Source organism: Etheostoma spectabile, chromosome 20 (genome assembly GCF_008692095.1).
Source record: "Etheostoma spectabile isolate EspeVRDwgs_2016 chromosome 20, UIUC_Espe_1.0, whole genome shotgun sequence".
In the NCBI taxonomy this organism is placed as follows: Eukaryota; Metazoa; Chordata; class Actinopteri; order Perciformes; family Percidae; genus Etheostoma; species Etheostoma spectabile.
The window spans coordinates 7,518,315-7,526,728 of record NC_045752.1 but is presented as its reverse complement, the minus strand read 5'-3'; positions in this window follow the sequence as shown (position 1 = coordinate 7,526,728).

The window sequence follows — 8,414 nt, the reverse complement described above, 5'->3', positions numbered from 1 at the left end:
GTCAGCTCTAATTGACAACAATAATAAATCTATTTTTTTTATTTTTTTGACATCAATAAAAAGCAATGTCGTGCAAATACAAATTATGAAATACCTCCTGTTGCATTATGCCGCTGAACTGGTAAACTTGTAAGTCAGTCAAAGAAGGGTATAATCACAAAGGCATAATTAACATCCACCACTGTTAAAGGAAAGCTAAAGGGAACACTATATATCTATGTAACAACTGTTACGGACCATTTAAAGTGGGTATACCGTTTTTTCCTTTTAGCTGTTAGTTGTTCTTTGTTTAATTTCCTTCTTTTCTGTGATGGTCCTGCCCCACAATCAGCCATTATTACAGCAGTTAACTTCTAAAATAACATTAAAATACAATTAGACCTATCAAAAGAAATCTCCTGCTTCCTTTAACCTAGCTCAAAAGGCTGGATACTAACACAGGCTTTCTGGTGTTAAAAAGAAATCTGTGACCCATGAGAATGTGTTACTGTAATGCCGTATACCTGCCGCAAATCGTTCTGTTACTGCTCGGGAAAAATTGAATCCAGGTCGAGGCCTTACTACTAACTATATGAATATAGCGTTCTTTGTACTGTTACACCTGATTTCCAGAGTAATTCTTGTTTGCTAGATCATTTGAGACCATTGTATGAAAAATCATAAACATTAAGAAGTTACATATGGTCACTTTAAGTGCAAGTTTTAAGGCTTTAGATTTACATCCATGATCAGTGCAATAGAGGGAGCATTAAAGTCTGAGAATTCCCGGAAGGCAAACATGGAAATCTGGAGTACAAAGGTGCAGGGTTAGACTAGTAATAGTGCCAAATTATGTTGTTATTGCCACAAAACCTCCTATGAAAGTATTAGGAATTCACCCGTAAAAAAAGAAAAATTGCTATAAACTCTCTGGGCAAATGTTCAACCTCTGAGGAAGGACAGCATAACTATCTAACCCCACTGTTTGGTCTTGGAAGAGTAGTTCTATTGAACAAGAGGACATAGAGTTTTAACACCGATTACACTGATTGACAGGAATACCGTAATAAGTCCCAGTCTTCAGAGATGTAAGCTTTCATCTCTTTTTTTGTCATTTCTTATTGTTTTGAATATTTTCTTTCCAAAATGGTATGTAGCCTCCAGCTTTCATGGAGCCAATGCCAAGAAGGATATATCAAAGACGACTCATAATGTTAATAGTGACTTATTTGTTCTTTCTGGCAGTGAAGAAGTAATCTCCTTCTAAATGACAGAAGTCATGCAAACCCAAATGTTCTGCTCCTTTCCCTGTCATTGTGGCAGATCCAGCATGGCCTCATTGGTTATGAAGGAGCAGAATCGCCACTTGCACATGCATCAATCAGGTGCACGCTGAGCTTGTTGGTTTTTGTTCCCGACTGTGTAATCATGTTTTTCTCACAACAAACGGTACATATATTTGGCAACGCGTCCCACTGAGTGGATTTTGAATGTTTTTCTCAGCGCTGGCACGGCAATGCAGAAGAATTGCAGACAGTATTGTATTTTTAATAAAATCATGCCGTCAGACAAGCCATGGAAAGCTCATGTACACTCTCGTCATAGATTTAACCATTTATTGCGACAAATGGAAGTATACAAGATACAGGTTACAAGGTAAGAATACGGTTATGCTTGGCGCTGATATCTCTGCTCTTGATAATGCACCCTGGACCAACCAAGCAGCATGCTAAGCTGAGACAGGAAGCAACATACAGAAACCCCCTGTATACAAGAGTGAGCCAAAAGAAAGACATTGAAAACCATTTTAAACTTTAAGTCAGGTTAGGACTCTAAATTAGAAAGGTAAAGGCTGGGGTGGTGGAGATATCTTATTGCTTTTTTAAGGTTCTTTTCTCCTTTCTGTCAGCCGCAGCACATTTAAAAGAACCGGCTTGATGTGAGAACGGCTGTGATTGGTGTGTGTCTGATAGGAATGATAATTCAATTAGTGGGTATATGACTTCTGTATCCTGCAAGAACTAACGCTAAGATTAATTTGTTGCTAACTTGCCTGAACATTTTATTGGGAATCAAGTGACCAAACACTCTTGCAGCAGTAGCTAGGAGTTAATGCTGATGTTAAACAATTTCTAAATCCTTTTTAGGGTTACTTCTGTAAATTCTTCTTTTCTTCAACCAGATGCCCAGTACCTTCCACTTTATTTCTGTTGGAATTTCCGATATTTGCACGCTAAATCCAGACAGCTTGCTAGACTATTCGTCCAACCTGAGTTTTCGACTTAAAAAACTTTTGAACGTACAAATGTTCCACCAAAACAAGTACCTTCCCCAGGCTATTTTACAGTGGCACCGGGGCTCCATGTGGCACTTAGCGCAGCCACCCTGACGATTGTGATTTGTTTAAAGAAATGCCAATAAACCAGAACACGTTTTTCTCCTATCCCGGAATGGACTAGCTAGATCCTCCTTTGCAGAGCTGTGTAGGAGAGTCTAGCAAAGCAATACTAAAACCAGCATGAAAGCAAGAAGAATATAAAGTTCATCACAGCAACTACACACTGGACCACCCACACTGCCTTCAATTGCAATTCTGCATTCCTCTTATAACCATTTACTTAATTATATGATTAATGTGATTGTCTTTCATATGACAACTGAAGATGAAAGAGTGACAGCTCCCCGCCAAAGTAGAAAATTATAATGATCTTTACTGAGCTTGTCATTTTCTTCGTCATGTCAATGTGTTATGACTAGGATGACAAGACTTGTTTGATTGACATGTAACTTAATTATAATCCTATAAAGTCAATCTGTTGCATAGAAACAGACAGCTTTATGTGCCCAGAACTCCCTGTCAACTCCAATGGATACAGTCGGAGAGATACTTGTGTGATAGGAAGGTGTGAAAGGTAAATGTATGAGGGGGGGGGGGGGGGGGGGGGGCTGTTTCCCAACCATTAAATACACAGTAAAGAAAAGAGAAATAAAATATAAAAAATAGTAGTTGTTATAGCCTGCCTATAATAGATATTCGTAAACATTTTTGCAAGTTTATAATATGAGTGTCACCTCTGTGTAACTGCTGCAGTGTGACATGCATGTACACTGTAGGGTGAGAGGATTTACTCATTACAGCCATACACAAACTTGGCCCCTTTAGAACAGAAATAACATCCAATAAACTGACACCAAAATTAGATCTGAGACTGTCTGATTTTTGCTTTCAGAATTCAGCTGTCAACCAAAGAAGACAAATGATCACACTTACTGCTTTTCTTCTTTCACATGCAAGTATGTGTGTTCAATTTGCAGCTGATTGTTTTGATACCGTGGGTGTGGAGGAGAAAAGATATCTTATCCTTTATAAGCCTCAGGAAAATGAGATATCTGATTAGTGTGTCCTCATAGTGATGGAGAAAGAATCCTGCATGACTCATGAGTGGTCACAGGCAACTTTGTACAGAGTGTTAGATCTGGCAGTGAACCTGAGAAATGACTAAAAATCAGTCAACAGATTATCAGTAAAGTTACCCCAAATCAAACTTCTGAAGTTTGCCCGCCATTAGGCTTTTTTAATGTGAGCCATTGGTGAAAGTGTATTCACAATCATGGCATTGAGCTTCAAAGATTCAAAGCAGGTTTACTCAACACATTGTAAATAGATTCCACGCAGAACAGTGTTAAAAATAAGTGCTCCAGAAGACCGGTTGCTTAGAAACGCATGCATTCAATTATATCCAAATGCAGCTGCTTTTCAGCTTCCCTGTTGTATCTGTGTGATCAAGTGTCACAACTGTAACTCTGCACAGTTCATAAGAATTGTAATCCAGGGAAAACAATGTGAAATAAATGTCTTCATTTCTTCCTGTTTCACTGACGTGATGTTGCAATGGATGATAATGTCAGAAGACTGTCCTGTCTTGGTCACCATAGTTTGACAGGCATCAGAACCAGAAGCAAAGCAGCTGTGGGATAACATTTACTAATCTTCCTCTGAGGTCCAGTTTGGGGGCAGTTCTTTTGAGCCCTGTCTGTCTGTCCCTCTAATAGACTAGTGACTCTTGCCCTTTCAGAGATTCCTTCACCAGGCCAGGATCATGTGCCACTCTATTACTGTTGCGAAGTCTTAACTGATAAAGTTGGAGATTACTGGCATCAGGCTGCCACATCCCTGTATACCATGAAGGACCAATTGCCTCCTCAAAGGACCTCACAGCTCAGAGATTCATCAAAGTCTCGATATGCACACAAAGCTCTTTTAAGAAAAGGTTAGAGTTCTTTCTGCGTCCTTAATTTCATCAGAGTTGAGGGGGGTGATTGAAGATCTGCCGCAGTAAATCACACAGATTAATCAGTTTATCCCTGGTTCTTCAACCTAGTTTGCAAGTTGGAAACCTTCACCCTGAAGGCCGACTGGAAGACAACACTTTAACATCTTAATCACACCATCAGTGACACTAGTCAACAACTTAGTGTGTCCCTGTTTACACAAGGGAAAGCCTAGACCTCCGTATCTATTTGCACTACTGTCATGAGCTGTGTCATGGCTCTGGCCCCAGTCTTTGTCAGGCACAACTACCCCTTCAGATGCCATCCAGGGTGTTCACAATTTGTCCATCACTCTTACAATTCATAGCTGAAGGAAAAGTTTATATATTTGTTTTCTGATCATCTCTTTGAGCTTCTGCTGTTGAATGCGGGAAAGGACGGATCTGCAGAAGGAAAGGATGGCAGATCCCCCTCTGGCTTCCAGCTGGTTTTGAACATAGCCTGGACAGATGAACCTGCTCACCCTCCTAAAAACGCTTCCCATGCTCAATCATCAATGCTACCAATTTGGCTGGGAGCTTTCATGGTCCACAGTCAGATGTGCTGGTGGTGCTTGTTAATTAGCTAACATTAACATTCTAACATGCTAAACTTAAAGGAGAATCACGGTTGTAGCCCTGTTGTTTGTAAATTTGGAGTGCTGTTAAAAGAGAGAAAAACGAATACTACCTGTGCTGCCTACACCTTGTTATCCTCCTGCTAGCGTCAGCACCCAGCAGGCACAAAACATGTTTTTAGCCTCTTAACATGTTCAAAATGTCATTAAAAGTGCCTACCCATGTGAAGTCCTTCCTTCCAAGTGAACACAGTGAATCTGACTGCAGTAGATGTGAAAGAAAGGCATGAAGGTTTTGCTAATTCAGCTCTGTTCCTGTTCCTAGTTCCTGTGTTGAGATGGCAGTTAGAGTGCTTAGGGACCATCTACAAACTCCAACACAGAAACAAAATATGTAGGCTATTAATTTAATGATTACATAAGGTAGTGTCTCAAAACATACCTCAATTATAACTTGTCTCCTGCTAGTTGTACTACAGCACTTACTTTTTAAAAATAACCATATGTGTGACCGGGTTGATTCAGTGGGTAGAGCCGGCACACATAAACTTCAATGTTTATACCTTGACGCAGAGGTCCAGTGTTTGAATCCGACCTGTGACGATTTCCTGCATGTCTCCCTCCTTTCTCACCTAGCTGTCCTATCAAATAAAGGTGAAAAAGCTTAAAAAATAATTAGCATATGCTTATTTTTTTGGTGTTGTAGTTTGTAGATGGTCCAAAAGCACTCCTTGCAGTACCAACAAAGGAACTAAACAGAGCTGAATTAGCACAACTTTCATGCATTTCTTTCACAATTACTGCAGTCATATTCACTGTGTTCACTCGGAACGAATCACTGCACATGGCTAGGCACTTTTAATGACATTTTAAACATGTTTAAAGGCAAAAAACACGTTAAAAACTTGCCCTATTGAAGCATGTATGGTGCTAATGCTAGCAGGAAGATAATAGGCAGTACCGACTGTTTAAGTCTTTCTCTCTACTGACAACATTTTAAATTTACTCATTTACAAACAAAAGAGCTACGTGTTGGAATTGACCGGAATTCTCCTTTAAGATGGAGAACATGGTAAACATTATACCAGCTAAAGATTAGCATTTTAGTACATAGTGCAATCTTTTTGTCTTGTTATAATTTTATTATATTTCATTTGTCTGTCTTGATTTTTCAGGCAGATTCCTGTTATACTGGCACCTCCCATATTTATATAATTTATGCAGTGGTGGAATGGAATAAGTAAATTTACTCAGTACAGGTTTTGAGGTAATTGTACTTTACTTTAGTCTTTTCTTTTAATGGTACTTTCTACTTCTTCTCCACTAGATTGAAATTGAAATCTTGTGCTTTTTACTTCACTACATTAATCTGACAACTTTAGTTACTAGTTAGCCTACTTTACAAATTAAGATTTTTGCACACAAAACACATATAGTTAACAAAATACAATGTTTTATTATAAATACGGCCTACAAGAACAACTGACATGCTTGGACGATGATAGACTAAGAACTGACAGAACTGTTTTGATCATTTCCAGTTTTTTAAAATGTGAGGATTTTTCTGCATTGAGTACTTTTAATTTTAATTCTTTACCTACATTTTCCTGATCATGTGAATCAACAAGTTGAAGTTCAGACTGTTTCCCATCAACATACAGTGACTGAGGGAAAAAGTACAGCTAAGAGGCCTTCATTTAAAAGGATTGATTCAGCAATAACTAAAGCTGTAATATACATATCCAGTCCAGAAAATATTCCAGCAGAGTTTTGCTAGCTCTAAATACAAACATCTATGATTCTCAGCAAAAGGACCTGCAAGGAAAATTAAAGCTGCTCCTCTAAATTAGCTGCTCCTCTACAATTATTCTGATGTTTCCAACAGCTTTTTATAGTACAGCTGTCAAAATATGACATGCAATTTCCATAAAATGCCCATTGACGTAATTACACAGATGTCTCCCCGTGAATGTTTCTATTGGTTCTATATCAAGTTACACCCAACCAACTTGTTTTTAGTGAGTGCATGAGTCTGTTTATTTAATAGGTATGATGTTCTCATGTAGTGGAAGGTAATGATGTAGATGAATAACATAATCATATTAATGTGCAGCCATGCATTAGTTTTATCTTATTAAATTAAGACCAGAGAACATTTGAAGTAGTATTTACTGTCACACTGTTTTCATAATAACAGACACATCATAGAAACATGAATATCAATGCGATATCAGTTCACAAGCCATTTCTTCCAACTACAATGCTTTTTATGGTGTCTGTGACAAGGGCTATGATTTGATATAATATAATGAAGTCTGAAACATTTTGTCTCAAAATATTACCCGCCATAATTCTCATTCTACAAATGTCCTTGTAATCTACACAATTAGCTATGGACTTCACTTAAGATTTGTCCATGTGTGCACAGAGCGGGTACAGCAAATACCTCCTAGTCAGAAAGAGATAATTGGCCCCTCTGTCGCTGTGTGCCATATGTATCCACCAAGAGGCTCTGCTGTAGCCATGGTAACTGAGAGTTGCATTGATATCCCAAGTTTGTTTGAGGAAACCTACATCAATCAAAGCATACAGCTTCTAGATCCCTCTGTCTCTCCGTGTCTGCAACCCCCCCTCTCCTAAAAGTTTGCCTTATTGTGTCCATCCGTTTTCTTCTCTTTTTATATTAATGAAAAACAAACTCTTGGAAATAGTTTGACCCAACAAAAAAATGCAATACGTTTTACAATTTAATATGAAATCTAGATTATGATTTGACCTATGCAGGTTGCACTGGCTGTGGAGCATAAGGTCACTTCTGAGAAAAATTCTCAGACGCCAAAGCAGGATGAGTCTCAGTTGAAGCCACTCACTCCAGCACTGAGGTGATTAAACTTACTGCTCTTCATCTTTCTTAAAGAAACTGCGAAGTAAGAATACTAATGTACTCGTGGTAATAATTTTATGCAAAATATTACCACCTCTGAAATGAAAAAAAGAAAAGAAGAACAATCTAATTAGGGAATATTTTGATTCAGGTTTGAGTTCTCTCTCTTTCTATCTGTACAATGTTTGTAAAAACATCCTGGTTCTATCTGCTGTATACTACCACTGTTACTAATAACCACACAGCACAACACTGTCAACTCAGGTGTTTATTCATTTGTGGGCCATCTGGAGAGACAGCAAGCTGCAGTTTGATCCACTGTCATGGTGAGTAACAATGCTATCATTTAAAATCAATTACAAGAAATTAGTGGAAACCTGACTGGATACACAGCAACATTTCTAACCCCAGATGTCTTATTTATTACTTAAAAATGCCATCATTGTCACTTCACTGTTTAATGTGGAACAGCAATTTGTGTTAGTTTTCGAAACATACCAAAGTAACAATGTATACTACACACCCAGCACATACTGCGTTTTATTCTAAAACTGTAACACAGACTCAGCTACTTAGCCCCAAACTAATTTGTTCCTCTTGAAGATGTAAATATTAAGAAATTTGTCTTAACTATATAGTGTTTGATTTAAAAAAAAACAAAAA